The sequence below is a fragment of the Rattus norvegicus genome (genome assembly GCF_036323735.1).
Source record: "Rattus norvegicus strain BN/NHsdMcwi chromosome Y unlocalized genomic scaffold, GRCr8 chrY_unlocalized_41, whole genome shotgun sequence".
In the NCBI taxonomy this organism is placed as follows: Eukaryota; Metazoa; Chordata; class Mammalia; order Rodentia; family Muridae; genus Rattus; species Rattus norvegicus.
Window position 1 is genome coordinate 54,871 of NW_026947402.1, and position 21,007 is coordinate 75,877.

General features: G+C 36.7%; 1 long non-coding RNA gene across 4 annotated transcripts in view; it reads left to right on the top strand.

The window, feature by feature from the left end:
- Positions 1 to 335: 335 nt before the first annotated feature.
- LOC134484743 (uncharacterized) overlaps positions 336 to 21,007 on the top strand; it is a 100,791-nt gene continuing 80,119 nt past the window's right edge. For all 4 annotated transcript variants that reach the window (XR_010062482.1, XR_010062483.1, XR_010062480.1 and 1 more), the window contains exons 1-2: positions 336 to 642; positions 1,456 to 1,658. This is a non-coding gene — a long non-coding RNA (uncharacterized LOC134484743). The remainder of the gene's footprint in view (positions 643 to 1,455; positions 1,659 to 21,007) is intronic.

The window sequence follows — 21,007 nt, forward strand, 5'->3', positions numbered from 1 at the left end:
CTGAAACCTCTAGATTCTAAAAGAAGGGACCAAGCGTCAAGAATATCTGATGAATGTTGGGCAGACCACCAGTAATTGACAAGCATGCTGTTGGTTTGCTATGAGTTCCTTATTTTCACTCCGAATGAGAAAGATATCCAATAGGAGCCACATAGATAAAGCTTCGCCACTCAGGGTAGAGTATTGGACTTCATCTTCACAGGATTCCTGTACATGTCATTGACATGTTGTGATAATAAGAGAGAGATACTGCCCTGGACATGTATCAAAATCTCAGACTCATTTTTCTTGAACATACATGTTTAGGGCTTTGTGGTCCTAAGCAGTATGGACTACAGAACTTACCTGCATATGTCTAGCAATCATCGTTGGAGGCAGGAGAGTAGCTAATAGGTCCAACTTGAAAAGAGCTTTCTTACTCTCTCAGTGCTTCAAAGTGTCTGTAGATTTCCCCTTTCCTCATGCTTTGTTGGGGGACTCAGAATGGTCTCTCCTGTGACTGGGCCATTAATATGCATGTTCCCTTGTGTTTATCTACAGGGTCTGCTGGGAAGGCATCATGCCAACCTTCCACCATCAATGAGCATGTTCAGCAGATTAAGAAGTAGGAGAAACTGACTATTGAGCTCAAGAAGAAAACCTGTGAGTTGGGTAAACTTCCAGGAATACTGACCCATGGCATCAGCAGAATTTGAACAAAAGATAGTTATTACACCCAGTCATTCCTTGACCGTCTTGACCCCTCTGTGTTAACCCCAGTATTCTCACATCAGAAGAAACTGCAACTCCAACGTCCTCATGCACAAACACACTTTTCTGATGTGCCTCTCAAAAGTAGAACTTGAAGGTAGGATAGGAGTGTAATGGAAGCTATTTCATTTCTCAGAAAAGCAGAAGCTGTGTTTGAATAACAGACGAGATATGGCAAGCAGTGTGTGAGCTCTCATCCTGGATTTTAATAGAGAGAGATGCATTTTCTGTCCTCAGAGGAACACAGAAAGTTGGTCAGCTACAGAAGCACAGTAACTTAAACTTAGATAAGTAAACTTTTGTTTTTTTATTTATTTTAAAGATTTATTTTATTTGATTTTTATGAGTATACTGTACCTGTCAGACTCACCAGACTCACCTGTCATTATGAATGGTTGGATGCCACGATGAGTACACTTGGAATTGAACTCATGACATTTGGAAAGACAGGCAGTGTTCTTAAATGCTGAAAAAACTTCCTAGTCTAAACTACTACTACTACTACTACTTATTATTATTATTATTATTATTATTATTATTATTATTACTATTATTGTTAAGCAACCCTAGATAGATCAAAACTTACCCTCCTCTAATGTTCTTCCCCCTTCCCTGTTTGAAGAAGATCTTAGAATAAAGAAAGTCACCATAATATCTGCCCCTCGACCTCAGCATTAAATAATGAAAAATTTTACTTTTTCTTAGCTATGGAGATTTTCTTGTTGACTGGGCCCATAGCTTCAGACCTGAAGTCAGGGATATTATGGACAATGGAGATCCATTTGAAAGAAGCTGCTTAACTTGGAGGAACAGGGAAACAGTGAGCAAGAGTAAGATGTTTGTCCACCAGGTGATCCCTTGCTGAGAACAAAGTCTCCTCTTCACAGCCTGAAAACTGGGCAGGCTGGGTAAGTAGGCATAGCTAACAAGCCAATCCAATTGTGTAAATATTTGTACATATACAGGGTATAAAGGGAGAGCATTTCATTGACTAAGTTGAATACAAACCCTGTCCACTATGTTCTTATATCTTGCAAGGTAACTTTGGTGTATTTTGTCTATCCTGGGATCCAGAAAGATCGCTTCTCACTCTCATTGTGATTTCTTCCCTCATATGACCCTTAAGAGTACTGAGGAAGTCAGAGAAAAACACAGACAACAATAATCTACATTGTAGAGATCAATTACTTCTCATAAGAAACACTTCCTCATAGCTGTGAATTCAGCAGAGGGGCAAGCTGCAACCAATGCTTGATACTGCATCTGAAGTCTGGTATACAGGCTCATTGACTAACTATTCTATTGGAGAAAGGAAACATCAAAAGTTAGCATGAGAACAAAAAAAAAAAGACTTAAAATATAATCAGAACACTGATACATAGCAGTAAGTGTTCCCAGTGAGGGTCACAAATAACATGAAGGGTATTACTTGAGCAAGAGTTACTCTGCTGGAGTCCTCATATTTCATATTTACTTGAAAATCTGTCACAGCAGACCATATTGATATCATACAATAGTCCAGAGAGACCATACCCAAAAGTATATAATTCCTACTGAAATAAAGTGTTGATAATACTGCACATCACACATTTGTATGTGAGTCTAAAATTAATGTTCTACATAGATGAAAGCATTCCCACAATCCTTATCTTAGTCACTTGATTTTTTTTTCGTTTGGAAAATGGCTGAGTATTCTTCAGTTCCACACCTGAACTGAACTGACTCTTCCTCAGACTGTATACATAGTGGACATCTGAGTAGCAATTGACATTTTTAGCCAGGTTGGTCTCCCCATGGATCTTTTTGGGCATGAATAAGCATGCATAGACATATTTTACTAAAGGATTCATGTAGTAGCCTAAATATTACAGGATCCCATTGCTGTAAATAATTTTATTTTACACGGCAGAAGGAAGGTGTATCAAAGGCTGTGTATCAAACGTTGTAGATATTACACCATCCATAGATGATAATATATCAAGAATAATCCCTTAGGATTACACACATTGATCTAGAAACTCACAGACGATTCTAATCCAGGACAGGTAATCACTTGACTTGGAAACTTACAATAATATAATGCTCCAGATCTATGTGGAGTGTTAATAGATAATGAGAAACCACCTAAAAAGCATATGCATAAGTACAAGATGCTATTCAAAAATTATCCAGAGGGAGTTTGGCAACCTACATTCAGCACAAAGAGATTGATTCGTCACTTCACAGATTCTGATCAGATCAATTTAGTATTGAGAAAACTATATGAGAACTCACTTGCGTATCCCATGACTGTACAACTAGGTAGTCACAGCAAACATGACATTCAGGAAGCATAGCTTGAACTTGCCAACAATGGACAGAGTGCATTTAGCTGACGAAGTCTGACCATGAAACTCAAATTTCCGAAATACCACTTAGGTTTGGATTTACAGAACAATAAATACTTAATGAGTTTTGGGACAAAATTCTAATCTAAAGACTACAAAATTATTTATCAATAAGCTCTTAATCCCTATGGAGAGATTAATGGTAGATATAATGAATTTAATCTGTAGCCCAGAGGTATAAATAATTGGTGCAATGTGAGGTGATTTGGTATGTTTAAGAAACATGCAAAAAAGGGAGGTCATTCTATCTTTGAACAGATTTGCTTCTCAAACATTTAGCATGAGTTACTGTGGAATGACCTAGACACATACATGCACATATCCTACAATTAATTGATTTGTTCTGTTCTGTGTGTGGTATGCCGGACTAATCCAAGGTAGGAAGTATATAATGCACAAGTATTTTAAAACCAATATCAATGAAAATAAATCAGAATTCCTCTTGTGAATGCCATCCTAGATGAGTTAATCCAGATCAAAAAGTAAAAAATGAGTTACATATTCACTTTAATCTAAATGTTAATTCTCTAAACTGTGTATCTGTATGATCATTTTGTGTAAGTGTCTAGTATGAACCAGACCGTCCTTATTTTGAAAAGTGCAAGTGTACTTATGTATTGCTGAAAGACACAGTCAGGAACAGGAATATCAAATGTGAAGAGACAGGGAAAAGAGCAACAATGAAGGGAATGTAGTACATACAGTTAAATTGAGAGACATTTGAGGCATTGAATGGAAAACTAATGGAGTAGAAAAAAATTTTTTTAAATTTTTATCAAGTAATTAAACATTTGCTATAGTTACAAGGGCAGAAGATAAAATATTGAATGGGTTTATCTATGTGAAATTCGAATAATTAGTCACAACAATTTTGGATTTCAATTTTTAGTAAACCTATGTTACAAATACTGACTGTATAGTCATTAAGGAGAGAGATGTTAACATACATATCTTATATTGTTGGAAACATACATATTTTATATTATAAACATTGGAAGTGTAAAATAATCTATGTATTTGTTTACATTTCAAAGACATTTCCCAAACTCTTCTTTCTTTATTGAATCCTCCAAGCCTTTCCGATTCTCTTTGTTTCTATGATGGTGCTCCTCCATCTACATGGCCACTTCCACTTTAGCCATCTAACACCCTCCTTCTCTGGGTTATGATGTTTCCACAAAACCAATTGCCTTCCTTTCCAGAGATGGCAGATGAGGCAGTTGTCTTCTCCCTATGCTTTACTGTCTGCATAGCAGTATCCATGTACTGGCCAAGTATACTCTTGTTGGTAAATTTCGTGAGACTCTGAAAGGTAAACTTAATTGATACTGTTGTTTTTCATATTGGTTTCCAATCCTTTTAAGATCCTTTAGGCATTCGACTAACTCATCTTATGTGGCTGTCATTTTCTTTCAAATGTTTAGCTGTATCACCATCTGTCTCAGTCAGGTGATGGCAGAGCCCCTCAGAGGACAGACATATTAGGGTCTAATCTGCAAGCACATCTTTACATCAGGAATAGTGCGAGGATTTACGGTCTGTGGATGAAATGATTCTTATGGTGTGGTGGTCTCTGGAGGGCCTTTCTTCATTCTCTGCTCTTTTTTTTACATTTTTTAAGCCTTGGATATTTATACGTTAAAATTTTGATCTGCGTGGCAGCACCATCCATTCAATAGGGTCATGTTTAGCTACAAGGGGCAGTCTGCAGTCGTTCTATCTCTTTGCTGCTTTGTATTTCAACTAACATCATCCCAGTAGGTGTATGGGAGCCTTTTGGATTCTTGAAATCGGGGATTTCCCTGGGAATACCCAAGTTCACCACCCATCAATGATGATTATTGTTATTTATTCCACTTTTCCTCTGGGTTTCTCTCTTCTGTCTTTTCATTGTTGCTGCTCCCCCGACTTTGTCTATCCTTCTGTACCTGTAGCTAGGACCCATTTTCCCTCCTCCTTCTAAGTTTGTTGCAAGCATCCACAATTGGTTTTCTTTCATGTTACCATGCATGTGATGAAGGATTTTAATTGTGGGTATTCTGTACTTTGTGGCTAACATCCAAATGTCCCTAAGTACATCCCATGATAGGACCTTTTCAATCTCTGTTAATTCACTATTTTCCAGTTCCATCTCTTTGCCTACAGTGTTCTTGGTCTCCTCATTTTTAATACCTGAGTAGTGTTCTTTGTTTAATTATAGCACACTTTCTCTATTTACTCCTCATGGAGATGACACTAGAGAGGGGTGAAGAAATTCCCTGAAACCCTGGGAAGACGAGGAACATGCCTTTTTGGTATAAAAAGGAGTTACTTGAGCATCTTGGGACAATATGGAATGGCCAGCATGCCCTTGTAAGGAATGGCAACTTTCCACAATTCCTTGGTCATTTTTTGGAAAATTCCAGGTTCCTTTGGACAGATGGAGAAGGTGTGGGTCTCACCTGAGGAATAGTTGTAGCTTTTGTTGTCTCTTTGGCAGCAGAAGATGGCACAAGGTCTCTTTTGGCAGAAGGGAGAAGGTTGAAACTGTCTTCCTTTGAGGAGAAATTTCTCAAGACTGTATCAGAATAATCAAATCATAAGACTTTGTTTCTAGAAACTGGGTGCCTGTGGTCTACTGTGGTGGAGGGAGAATGTCGACTATTTCTCCCCAGAGTGGAAATGTAAATAAATCTACTTGGGTAGATGGGGACAGTTTAAAGCATGCTGATCAGATGCAGTAGATACTAAGACATCCTTCTCAGATGAGGAAGGTCTTATTGTACAGTGTATATGTGTGGAAATACTGAATGCAACATCATAATGGGGGGAAGGTATTAGAACTACCTCTGAAGTTGTGACCTCTCCTAGAGCATCCTAGACAAATGTTAGAGGTCTGAGAGACTCATGAGCATATAAGGATGTTTCTAGATATTGTTGTGTAATTGTGGAAGTTCCAAAAAAAATTCTTAGGCTGGAGAAGTGAAAACAGACTTTTGAATAGAAGTGTCAGGTTTCCTAGGTTGCTTGATAGGCAAAACAGGTTCCAAGACCCCTTCAGAAGATATAGTAAAATCCAAAGCCTTTGAGGTATTTGGCAGATGTTCTGGGTCTGCTTGTGGGTATAAAGAAGGACTCACAACCATTTGTGCATATTTGGAAGAGTGTGTAGCATCTTCTGTAGTTGGGGAAAATTGTTGATCTTGAGGAGATAAAGAAGTTCCTATAGCCTCCTGTGAAGTTTGCTGAGGTCATATGCATTCTTTTGCACAAATGGAATCCAAGGAATCTCTTTCCTCAGATAACGAGGATGCTACAGACACTGGTGTTTGCATATCATGTTCCCCCACCCCTCATTCACATATGGTTGTATCCATAACCTTCTCTACAGATGGAATATGTCCAAGAACATCTTTTGTACATGTGTCACATCCATAAGCCATCTCTAAAGATGTGGCTGTGGTTAGAACTACTTTTGTAGATGTTTCTTGTCCCACAGTCTCTTTATGAGATAGAGTACTACTCAGAGAATCCTGCTCAGATTTGGGAAATTCTAGCATCTCTGATGTATATGTGGAAAATTTTGGAGCCTCTCCTTTCAGGACAGAACAACCTAGAGTCCCCTGAGGGGGAAAGGGATGTTTTATCTTCTCTGGAAATTGTACAAATATGGGGCCTGCATGGCTCATTGACTGTGTCTTGTGATAAACTTGGTTGTTTTTGTGCTTATGACAAGTCAGGGGGTCCTTTTGTGTGATAGAGGATATTTGAGTAACTTCTGATGTATAGGGACATAGGAACCACTGGGGGAGATGGTGAGGGTGCAAGATCACAATATTTATGTGCAGAAGGCCCAAGAGTCACTTGGGTAGAATCAAAATTTTCTACCACATCTTGCATGGGTGTGGAACTCTCAAGAACCCCTTCTGAAACTGTAAATGGTCCTTAATCTAATGGTGTACAGGAAGAAAGTTTTGTCTTACTTGGGCTGGTATGTGTGTTATGAGATTCAGTTTGCGGAATTTTGACTTTATTTTGTCCCCTTTGACCATAGTGATGATTTAAGCCCATTTTTAATAGTGGAGGACTTTGAAGGCCCTTTTGGTTTGATATGGAAGTTCTGAAAACCACTTTGTCAGCAGAAACAGGTTTCAAACTCATTTTACCCAAAGCAGATTGCATAAGGCACTTTGTTGGAGAGTGGGGATATCTTGAGTTTCTTTGTGAGTGGACATAGCTCTGTGCCCTGCTAAGACCATCAGAGGGGCAGAAACCTCTGAGATCTCTGCTCACATTATGACTCAAGAAAAAAAAAAACCTAGCTCCATCTGGGCCTCTTCTGCATAGGTACATAGGAGCAGTAGGGGAAGGACATTTCTGGTTGCAGCCCTCATGGTAAGCTGAAAGTCAGCACAAAAAGTGAGCTCAGGCCTGAGACAAGAGGTGAATTCAACATTTCTGCTCGAGGTGAGCTGACTGGTGGACTCAGGATACGCAAAGGCAGAACTCCTCTGGGAATAAGCATTTCCAGTTTTTAGCTGGCTCTTTAATGTAGGCACAGAGACTCCTACTTCTGCCCAGCATTGCCCAGGTCTCTGTCCCAAGACAAAACTGCATAGTGCTTCTGGACACAGGAATATAGGAGGAGTAAAGCTACTGGAGCACCATGTTCCAGACAGTGCCAAAACTGAACAGAACTGGTCAAACAGATCCCTGTACCCAAATCCTGAAGTTGGGGCAACTAGACCTTCAGAGAAGCAGACACTCCTGGGAAACCAGAGGAGACTACTCTCTGCCCATAATCCTGACTCAAGAGGAAAAAATCTTGTGCCATCTGTTCCCCCTCCCCCAACAGAGGGACCTAGGAGAAGTACGGGAATTTCGCTCTGGTTCTAGCCCACAGGGACAGCTGAAAGTCAGTGGAAAAGAGCAATTACATGCCTAGATCAGAATACACTGTTCTCATAACTGGGTACAAGAAAACAGGAAAACAAGTCTACAGCAGTACGGACACATGAGCCTACAAGACAGTCAAGCCACTGTCAGAAAGAACAAGCCAATCTAACTCCAGAGACAACCTGATGGCTAGAGGCAAGCACAGAATCACAAGCAACAGAAATCAAGACTACTTGGAGTCATCAGAACCCCTTTCTCCCAACAAAACACACACTGGATATCTAAACACACCAGAAAAGGAAGATCTAGTTTTAAATTCACATTTTATCATGACGAAGGAGGATGTTAGGAAGGTCATAAATAACTCCCTTAAGAAAATACAGGACAACAGAAAATACAGAAGTAAACAAGTAGAATCCCATAAAGAGAGACACAAAACTACCTTAAAGAACTACGGGAAGAACAGCAAAACATGAAAAGGAAATGAACAAAACCACCCAGGAATTAAAAATGGAAATAGAAATAACTAAGGAAGCACAAAGGAAGACAACCCTGGAAATGAAAAACCTAGAAAAGAGACCAGGAGTCATAGATGTGAGAATCACCAACAGGATAAAAGATATAGAAGACATAATCTAAGGAGCAGAAGTTTGCATAGAAATCATTGACACAACTGTCAAATATAAGGTAAAACTGAAAAGCACCTAGCCCAAAACATACATGAAATCCAGGACACAATGAGAAGATCAAACCTAAGCTTAACAGATATAGAAGAGGGTGAAGACTGCCAAATCTAGGGACAGTAATATCTTCAACAAAAGTATAGAATAAAACTTCCATAATCTAAAGAAAGAGATCCCCATAAACATATTCAAAGCCTACAGAACTCCAAATAGATTGGACCAGAAAAGGAAATCCTCCCATCACATAATAATCAAAACACCAAATGCGAAAAACAAATAAAAATATTAAAAGCAGTAAGGGAAAAAGTCAAGTAACATATAAAGGCAAACGTATCAGAATTACACCAGAATTCTCAAAAGAGACTATGAAAGCCAAAAGATCCTGGACAGATGTCATACAGACATTAAGGTAACAAAAATGCCAGCCCACACTACTGTATCCAGCAAAACTCTGTACTAACGTTGATGGAGAAACCAAGATATTCCATGATTAAACCAAATTTACACAATATCTTTCTACATATCCAGTCATACAAAGGACATTAACTGGAAAACCCCAACATAAGGAGGCAAGTAAAATCATAGATAAAGCAAGAAATTAATCTTTTCACAACAAAACAAAGAGAAGAGAAGCACACAAACATAAACTAACCTCCAGTTATGAAAATAAGACAAAGTTATCATCACTATTCCTTAAGATCTCTCAATATCAATGGACTCAATTCCCCACTAAAAAAACACAGACTGACACTCTGGATATGTAATGAGGACCCCACGTTTTGCACTACAGGAAACTCATTTCAGAAACAAAGATAGAAACTACCACAGAGTAAAAGGCTTGTTAAAAACTTTTCAAGCAAATGATCTAAAGAAGCAAGTGGGAGTAGCCATTCTAATATCATATAAAATCCACTTTCATCCAAAAGTTATCACAAATCATAAGGAAGGACACTTCATAATCATCAAAGGAAAAATCCACCAAAATGAACTTGAAATTATAAATATCTATGCTCCAAATACAGGGGTACCTACATACAAAAAAGAAACCTTACTAAAGCTCAAAGAAAATATTGCACCTCAAACAATAATAGCAGTAGATTTCAACTCCATATTCTCATCACTAGACAGATCACAGAAAGAGAATTTAAAAAGAGTCATAGACAGACTAACAGAAGGTATAAACCAAATGGACTTATTTAGAGAACATTCTATCCTAAAACAAAAGGATATACCTCCTTCTCACCATCTCTTGGCACATTCTCCAACATTGATCATACAATCAGTCAAAAAGCAGTCCACAAATGACACAGAAAGATAGAAATAATCCAAGGCATCTTTCACACCACCATGGGCTAAGGCTGTTCTTCAATAACAATTAGGAAAGAACACCCACATATACATGGAAGTTGAACAATGCTCTACTCAATGATAACTTGGTCAAGGAAAAAATTAAAGAGTTCTTAGAATTCAATGAAAATGAAGGTACAACATACCCAAAACTCTTGGAACACAATGAAAGCTGTGCTAAGACAAAAACTCATAGCTCTGAGTGCCTGCAGAAAGAAATAGGAGAGAGCATACATCAGCAGCTTGAGAGCAAACCTAAATCATATAGAACAAAAAGAAGCAAATAACTGCAGGACTAGTAGTAGGCAGGAAATAATCAAACTCAGAGCTGAATTCTACCAAGTAGAAAAAAGGGACTATACAAAGAATCAACACAACCAATACCTGGTTCTGTGAGAAAATCAACAAGATACATTAACCCATAGCCAGACTCACCAGTGGATACAGAGAGTGTGTAAAATTAACAAAATCAAATATTAAAAAGTAAGACAAGGGGGTTGGGGATTTAGCTCAGTGGTAGAACGCTTGCCTAGGATGCGCAAGGCCCTGGGTTCGTTCCCCAGCTTCGGAAAAAAAGGAAAAAAAAAGGGAGACAAAACAGCAGAATCAGAGGAAATTAAAAGAAATCATTGTATAACAAAAACCTATGTTCAACAAAACTTGAAGATCTGGAGAAAGCGGACAATTTTCTAGACAAATACAAGAGACAAAAACTAAATCAGGAAATGTTAAACCATTTAAACAACCCATAACTCCCAAAGTTATACAAGCAATCATCAAAACTCTCCCAACCAAAAAGAGTCCAGGAACAGATGGGTTTAGTGCATATATCCATCCAAATTCATTGAAAATTTCAAAACAATACTGTCCAAACCATTCCATAAAATTGAAACAGATGGAGTACTACCAAGTTGCTTTAATGAAGCCACAATTACTCTTATAACTAAAACACAGAAAGAGCCAACAAAGAAAGAAAATTTCAGACCAATATCCCTTATCAATATCGGCACAAAAATACTCAATGAAATTCTTGCAAACCTAGTCCTACAACACATTAAACAATCATCCATTATGATTAAGTAGGAATCATCCCAGTCTTGCAGGGATGCTTTAATGTATAGAAAACCAACAACGTAATCCACTATATTAACAAACTCAAAGATGAAAACCACATGATCCTTTCATTAGATGCTGGGAAAATTTTGACAAAATTCAACATCACTTCATGATAAAAGTCCTGGAAAGTAGAGGAATTTAAGGCCCACACCTAAACATATACAGCAAATACGTAGCTAACATTAAACTAAGTGGAAAGAAACTTAAAGCAATCACACTGTAATCAGGGAATGGACAAGGCTACCCACTCTCACAAAACTTATTCAATATAGTTCTATACATCTTAGCCACAGCAATCAGACACTGAAGGAAGTCAAAGGGATATAGTTTGGAAAGGAAGAAGTCAAAATAACACTGTATGTAGATGATATGATAGTATACTTAGTGACACCAAAGGTTTCACAAAAGAAGTACTAAGCTTGATATACAATTTCAGCAAAGTGCTGGGTATAAAAATAACTGTGCACAAAAACTAAACAGGTGGAGAAATAAACTAGGGATATGACACCCTTCACAATAGCCCCAAATAATATAAAATATCTCGGGGTGACTTTATCCAAGCAAGTAAAAAATATGAGCATATGAGTAGAACCTCAAGTCTCTGAAGAAACTGAAGGAGATTTCAGAAGATGGAAAGATCTCCTATTTCCATGGACTGCCAGGATTAATATAGTAGAAACGGCCATTGCACCAAGAGCAACCTACAGATTCATTCCAATCCCCATCAAAATTCAAATCCAATTCTTCATAGAGTTAGACAGAACAATTCATGAATTCATTTTGAATAACAAAAAACACATAATAGCTAAAACTGTCCCCAACAATAAAAGGACTTCCCTAGGAATCACAATTCCTGTACTTAAGAAGTATTACAGAGCAACGGTGATAAAAAAACTGTATGATATTGAGACAGAATCAGCAAATAAACCAGTGGAATAGAACTGAAGACCCAGAAATGAACCCATACACCCTTGGTCACTTAATTTTTGAGAAAGGAGACAAAACCATACAATGGGAAAAAAAGAGCATTTTCAGCAAATGGTGCTGGTTCAACTGGAGGTCAGCATATAGAAGAAGGCAAATTGATCCATTCTTACTGCCCTGTAGAAAGCTGAAGTACAACTGGATCAAGGACCTCCACATCAAACCAGATAAACGCATACTAACATAAGAAAAAGTGGGAAAGCATCTAGAACACATGGCCAGTGGAGAAAATTTCCTTAACAAAACAGGAATGGCTCATGCTCTAAGATCAAGAATCAACAAATGCGAACTCACAAAACTCCAGAGCTTCTGTACGGCAGAGGACACTGTTGTTAGGACAAAATGGCAACCAACAGTTTGGGAAAAGATCTTTACCAATCCTAAAACAGATAGAGGGCCAATACCCAAAATATACAAAGAAATCATGAAGTTAGACTACAGGGAGACAAATAACCATATTGAAAAATAGGGTTCAGAGCCAAACAAAGAATTCACAATCGAATGGCAGTGAAACACTTAAAGAACTGTTCAACATCTTTAGTCATAAGGGAAATGCAAATCAAAACAACCTTGAGATTTCACCTCACACCAGTCAGAAAGGCTAGGATCAAAAACTCATGTGACAGCAAAATCAGGCCACATGCTGGTGAGGATGTGGAGAAAGAGGAACACCCCTCCATTGTTGGTTGGATTGCAGACTGGTACAACCATTCTGAAAATCAGTCTTGAGGTTCCTCAGAAAATTCGACATTGAGTTATCTGAAGTCCCAGCTACTCCTCGCTTGGGCATATACCCAAAAGATGCCCCAACATATAACAAAGACACGTGCTCCACTATGTTCATAGCAGCCTCATTTATTATAGCCAGAAGGTGGAAAGAGCCTAGAAGCTTTTCAACAGAGGAATGGATACAGGAAATATGGCATATCTACACAATTTAGTGTCATTAAGAGATACTAAGTTAATAACGATGGAGAAAAGAAAACTTTACTGGCTCTTTATATGACATGGATCATATCTATAAGACACAAAATACCTTATTCATCAGAAATAAAGTAATGGAATTAAATATGCTATATATTTGAATAAATGCTTAAAATAATGGCACAGTAATTATCAAAAATTACATGAAAAATACTAAATACTAAACCCACAAATCTTTGTTGAAGTACAAATACAAATGTCAGTGAAATTATTTGTGATTCAATAGTACCACCTAAGGAATATGTACCTGATGGAATCTGTCTACTCCAGTTATAACTCCATAAATGTCTTTACCTTCTCACTGTTCACAATATCCATGTTACAAAATTGGAAAAATAAATTATATAGGCACTAGACCTTTATTTAATCATCAAATAGCAAAATTTTATCCTTGGCATGGATATTGATGAAACTAGACTTCATTTTGCAAGTTGAAAGTTCAGAAGTATGAAGACAATTATCTAAATCTTATGAAAGTGGGCAACTGCTGTTTGTTTGAATTTGAAGCCTCTTCTATAGAAGGAAAGTCAGATGTCATGTTATAAACATTGACAGTTTTCACATGGCTCACATGGTCACAGAGAGGATCCTACTACTCCTGTTTTGCTAAATGGCCATGTTGTCAAACTGCGTTCCAATTCTCATTGTTTTTGTCCATACATTACTGCTTTTATGGCCTGTGGTCAGAGAAATGTATAGGTGTACTGGGCAGCAATTACTGTAGTTCTGTGTAACTGGTATAAGTGCTAAGACCGTGAGAAGTAGAAAGCTGAGCATAAGGCTGGGGAAACATTGCAGAAAAGGAGAAGACAGAACTTGAGGAGAGAGGATGTAATCATGACATCTAGTTATGACACAGTTATTGGAATTATGGACTCACTGCATCTACAGTAGAATGCACAAGTCTTGTACACAATTAAGACAATGAATTAGGGAAGATCCCAGCAGGCAGTACTCAGTGAACCAATGGATTATAAAGAAAATAAAACAGGAAAATATAAAGAACATGAAGCTAGAAAGGGAATTTATCCAGAGAGAGAAGAACCAAGTTAATGATTGGTGTGATCAAGGTACATTATATACATGTGTGAATAATAAATAAAAATTCCAAAATAAAAAAACAGTTCTGAAAATATATTATGGATTTTTATATCCTATGTAAGTCATTTTTCCCTAAAAGTAGAATAGAGTATCCTAACTTGTAGTAAATTGCAAAAAAGTCAGTGTAAGAATGTAGTTACATTAGTCAGTGCATGCTATCTCCATTATGGATATATCAAACTGAGGCTCATTAATCTGTACAGTTACCTTATATCACCTGTTCAAATAAAATAAAATGAAACACTGTGTAATGATCCACCAAAATCAAACTGCACACTGGAGATATAAAAGCAAACCGAAAAATGGCCTTTCTTAATCTCAACCATTTCACTTTTTGAAACTCTGAATACATTTAAACATAAAAGTTCTAACCTGATGCCCAGCATATATTATGGTGTCTTTGTGACTTATATGGTAAGACTTTTAGGGTTGTGCATTGCCATCAATTATGTCATTAATATTTAAAATCCTAGGACATCAAGATCTAAAATCCATGGGCTTTGGTCCTGACAGCCAGGAATTGAACTCTGAACATGATCACTTTATATTAATTAGCTAAACTCTGAAAGGCAATTAGGATCTGGGGAACATCCTCTTGGAGTCAGGGAAAGAAGGGGTGGAATGGGATGAGGAATGGTGGGAGGGGACCAGGAGAGTGTACAATGGAAGGAATATATATATATATATATATATATATATATATATATATATATATATATATATGTAATAAATATATTATAAATAGTTTCACTCATAAATTCAAATGCTAGATTCTTTTTAACATCTACATTGCATTTCAATCGTGATGTTTAGTGTTTTTGCTTACTGAACTGTGTAAGCATTAATGGTAAATTTACTCTTCATCCTATTTGCGAATTTTCTCCTTTCTTATTACATTGCAACAATTGTGTTTGCATATGTAGGAGGCTTACTATTCATAATTTGTGCAGAAAATACATATATGAATCTTTTTATTTTAATAGTATGTTATGTGTGAATGTCTATGTATAGATTTGTGCACATGACCACAGGCACCTGGTGAGACCAGAAGATGTCAGATAACCTGGAGCTGCTTTCACAGCAGGTTGGAAGTGGCTTGATCGATGTTGGAAAATGAACGTGTTTGCTCTTAAAAGCAGTAAGTGCTCTTAAACACTAAGCAAATACTACATTACTTATTCCATAGTAAAATCAAATTATTTATAATTGTGTGATGTATTTAAGGGTATCTTTGAATTTGAGACATCTTGCCACATTTTAAGTGATATGAATACATTCAGGCATTATTTTTGCAGCTTTCTTTATCATCGTAAGATGTGTTCGATTAAATATGTTATTATTATGCACTAAATCCTTCAAATGTTTACTTATAGAACGTTGGGTTAGTGTCTGTTTCTTTCCTCTGGAATGACTATATTAATTTTACAGTTTGCAGTTCTCTCTTTCTTTACACAATCCATCTGCTGTGTTTTTGCTTTCATATAGAATGAAGTAAAAGCCTTTTAGTTTTTCTTTGAATACTTAATGTACTAAGAAAATGTGTTGAATTTTCTATTTTAATGTCAATACATTATTCTTTAAAATGTTCCTAGAGTTTTGTTTTTTTCTTTTTCCTATTATAATTGTTCTCATTAGTCTCATTATTAATATTATGTGTAACCTTTTATGTGTTCTGGTCATGTAGTAAATATAGGATTCTTCCAAACATTTACGTGTAGGTATCAAATTAATTTCTTGGTTCTTTATTGCATGAAATTTTATCTGCTAAACCACCTCACTGGAACACAATATAACAGTTTAAGGTGACATGTAGCTCCAGGCTGCTTTTATATACACAATGTTTTCATCATTTGGCTTTTAATAAATATATTTCATTATTCTAATATATTTTATTTTCCATGTCCATTTGGTAACTCTAGTATTCTTATTTTAATATTTAATTAATAATTTACTCATAATTATTATGCACTTGATACCTAGGTAATATGAAATTATCTTACATATAATTTATACATGCAATTAGTTACCTGAAGCATGAAGTTTGGTACATAACTTTGTTCACTATTACTATGCATTTGCATAAAACAGAGAATATTTCATCATCAGAATCCTGATGCCAATTTTACGTAGTATGACAGCTAATAACTATCTGTGACATTTAATGACTTAAAAGGATTTAGGATTATATTGTTAAATGATATTTCCCCAAAATCAACTAAATAGATTTTATTTTGCTTCAATTAATTAAACGTGCTATAGCAGGAAAATTTTAATTTCCTTTTTTTAGTTAAGACTAAATTTAACTTTTACATCCTCCTGCCTATCAGAAAGTCAACATTCATATACAAGAAGATGTGCCAGGCACAGGTCAAATTTCTAGTATATCATGTAATTACAATCACCAGTCTTGTCATTTTCAAGTAATTGTTAATATCATGCCTGTAAAACAAAATGAACAATATGTCAGGATAACCATAAGGGCAGTGCAGTGGCAAAAATAGCTTGATGATAGCCAACAGCTATCTAATTTTGTTTAAGTCCTGATCAATGAACATGGATGGTACTGGTAATTTAGCCCCATATATAAGGCTATTGAACCTGTGGTTATGGGGGAGAATATACAGCCCCTTACTTCCTTAAGCCAGTATCATACCTAACAACAATCAAAGCCATGTGTCCTTATATACAGAATTAATTACAGTCTCTGAAACAAAGATCACAGTAAAAATCTCAGCCATTCAAAATGCAGGATAGAAATTTCAAGCCCAGTCTCAATGGCTCTATCTACAAAATGTCACTTGATTCAAGTTTGAGGAACATTACAGAAGAGGGGGCAAGAAGATTGCAAGAGACTAAAGTTTACTATGAGATGGTGTCTCAAAGTAACACCAGAAATTAAACTTATAGCATATCACTAACATGACTGCCTAAACAACAGCTGAGGAAGAGAGGGAATGGGGAAGAATGGAAGTTTAGTTTTCTTTCTGTTTCAATTCCTCCTCCTCCTCTTCCTCCTCCCCCTCCTCCTCCTCCTCCCTCCTTCTTCTTCCTCTTCCTCCTCTTCTTCCTTCTCTTCCTCCTCTTCTTCCTCTTCCTCTTCCTCCTCTTCTTCCTCTTCCTCCTCTTCTTCCTTCTCTTCCTCCTCTTCTTCCTCCTCTTCCTCCTCCTCCTCCACCTCTCTTTCTTTCTTTCTCTCTCTCTCTCTCTCTCTCTCTCTCTCTCTCTCTCTCTCTCTCTGTCTCATTGTTGGATATTTCCTGTTTACATTTCGAATGTTATTCCCTTTTCCAGGTTTCCAGTCCATAAGCCCCTTAACCTTTCCCCCTACCCTTCTATAAGGGAGTACACATCTCCACCCACGGCCTCCCCACACCTCCCCACTTTCCCCTACACTAGTATTCCAACCTTGTCAGAAAAAAGTGTTTCTCATTCAATTGTTTCTCAGCAAGACCATCCTTTGCTACATGCAGTTGGAACCATTGGACAGTCCATGTATAGTCTTTCTGTTGTGGTTTGGTCCCTGGAAGCTCAGGTTAGTTAGCATTGTCATTATTATGGGGTTGCAAATCCCTTCAGGACTTTCAATCCTTTCTCTAATTCCTACAACTGGGGTCTGATTCTTGGTTCAGTGGTTTGATGATGCATTGTCTCTGTATTTGACATATTCTGGCTGTGTCTCTCAGGAGGGATCAATATCCAGTCATTGTCAGCCTGCACTTCTTAGCTTCATCCATCTTATCTACATTTGGTGCTCTATATGTATGAGCTATATATGGGCCAGGCACTGAATGGCAGTTCCTTCAGTTTCTGTTATAAACTTTCCCTCCTTATCCCCTCCCATGGGAATTTTGGTTCCCCTTTTAAAGAAGGAGTGAAGCATCTGCATTTGGTCATCCTTCTTGAGTTTCATGTGGTCTGCATATTACATGATGGGTAATTCAAGGTTTTTGGATAATATCTACTAATCAATGAAAGCATCCAAGTGTGTTTTTCGTGATTGAAGAATCTCACTCAGGATGATATTTTCTAGTTCATTCAATTTGCCTATGAATTTCATGAAGTCATTGTTTTGATGGCTGAGTAATATTCTGTAGTGTAGATGCACCACATTTCTGTATCCATTCCTCTGTTGAAGGGCATCTGGGTTCTTTCCAGATTCTGGCTATTTTAAATAAGACTGCTATGAACATAGTTGAATATATTTCTCTGTTGTACATTGGACCATCTTTTGGGTATATGCCCAAGAGAGGTATAGCTGGGTCCTAAGTTCATGGAATGTCAAATATTCTGAGGAACCCTCAGACTGATTTACCAAAGGGTTGTACCAGTCTGCAATTCCACCAACAATGGAGGAGTCTTACTCTTCCTCCATATCCTTGCCAGCATCTGCTGTCACCTGAGATTTATATGTTAGCCATTCTGACTCGTGTAAGGTGGATTCTCAGATTTCTTTTGATTTGAATTTCCCTGAAGACTAAGTATGTTGAATATTTATTTAGTTGTTTCTTGGCCATTCGATAACATTCAGCTGAGAATGTTTTCTAACTCACTGTACCCCATTTTTAATAGGATATTTTTGCTTTCTAGTGTCTAACTTCTGAAGTTCATTTTATATTTTGGATATTAACACTCTCAGATATAGGATTGGTAAAAATTTTTTCCCAATATTTTGATTACAGTTTTGTCCTAATCACAGTGTCTTTTGGCTTACAGAAATTTTGCTGGTTTATGAGGTCCTATTTGTCAATTCTTGATCTTAGAGCATAAGTTAATGGTAATTTTTCAGCAAATTGTCTCCAGTGGCAAAGTGTTCAAGACTCTTCCCCACCTTTTCTTCTGTTAGTTTGAGTGTATCTGGTTTGATGTGTAGGTCCTGGATTCACTTGTACTTAAGCTTTGTACATGGTCATAAAAATGGGATAATTTGCATTCTTCTACATGATGACTTCTAGTTGAACCAGCACTATTTTTGGAAAATGCTATGTTTCTTCCTTTGGATGGTTTTATCTCCTTTGTCAAATATCAAATGATAGGTATGTGGGTTCATTTCTGGGTCTTCAATTCTATTCCACTGGTCTATCCATCTGACTCTGTACCAATACCATGTAGTTTTTACCACTATTGCTCTGTAATACTGCTTGGGTCCAGGGGTGATGATTCCCCCAGGAGTTCTTTTATTGTTGAGGATAGTTTTAGCTATCCTGGCTTTTTCTTATTCTGAATGAATTTGCAAATTGCTCTTTCTATCTCTATTAAAGAAGTGAGTAGGAATTTTGATGGAGATTGCATTGAATGTGTTCATTGCATTTGGCAAAATGGTCTTCTTTACTATATTAATCCTGTCAATCCATGAGCATGGAAGCTCTATCTATCTTCTGAGATCTTCCTCAGTTTCTTTCTTCAGACATTTGAACTTCTTGTCATACAGATCATTTACTTGCTTGGTTAAACTTACACCAAGACATTTTATATTATTTGAAATTTTTGTGGAGCATGTGATTTCATTATTTTCTTTCTCAGCCTGTTTATCCATTGAGGAGAGTAAGGCTCCTGGTATGTTTGAGTTAATTTTATATCCTGACACTTTGCTGAAGTTATTTATCAGGTTAAGAAGTTCTCTGGTGGAACTTTTGGGGTTACTTAAGTATATACTATCCTATCATCTGCAAATAGCAATATTTTCATATCTTCCCTTCCAATTTGTATCCGTCTGACTCCTTTTTGTTGTCTGGTTTCTCTGACTATGACATGGAGTCCAGTATTGAATAAGTAGGAAGAGAGTTGGGCAGGCTTGTCTAGTCCCTGATTTTAGTTGGATTGGTTTATGTTTCTTTCCATTTAGTTTGATGTTAGCTACAGGTTTGCTGTATATTTTTTACAGTATGTTTTAAATGAGCCTTCAATTCGTGATTTTTCCAGAACTTTTATCCACAAGGGTTGTTGAATTTTTTTCAAATGCTTTCTCACCATCTAATGAAATGATCATGTGCTCCTTATCTTTGAGTATGTTTACATGATGGATTACATTTATGAATTTTCCTATATTAAACCATCCCTCCATCCCTGGGTTCAAGTCTACTTGATCCTGTTGGATGATTTTTTTATGTGTAATTAGATTTGGTTTGCAAGAATTTTATTGAGTATTATTTCTTCAATATTCATAAAGGAAATTGGTCAGAAGTCCTCTTTCTGTGATGATTTTTTGTGGGGTTTGGTATAAGAGTAATTGAGGATTCATATAAGGAATGTGATAGTGCTCAGTCTCTCCAATTTTGTGGAATAATTTGGACAATATTAGTATGAGATCTTCTAAGAAGGTCTGATAGAATTCTGGACTAAACCCATCTTGACCTGGGCTTTGTTTGGTTGGGAGATTTTAATATCTGTTTCTATTTCTTCAGGAGTTATGGAGTTAATTAGATAGTTTATTTCTTCCTGATTTAACTTTGTTACCTGGTATCTGTCTACAAAATTGTCCATTTCCTCTATATTTTACACTTTTGTAGAATCTGATTTTTTATAGTAGAATCTGATTTTTTTATATTTCTTCACATTCTGTTATGTCTCCCTTTTCATTTCTGATTTTTTTTATTTGGATACATTCTCTTTGAACTCTGATAAGTTTGGCTAAGTGTTTATCTATCTTATTGTTTTTCTCAAAGAAACAGCTCCTGGTTTTGTTGATTCTTTGTATTGTCCTTTCATTTCTACTTCCTTGATTTCAGATCTGAGTTTGATAATTTCCTGATTTCTACCCGTCTTGGCTTTAATTAGTTCTTT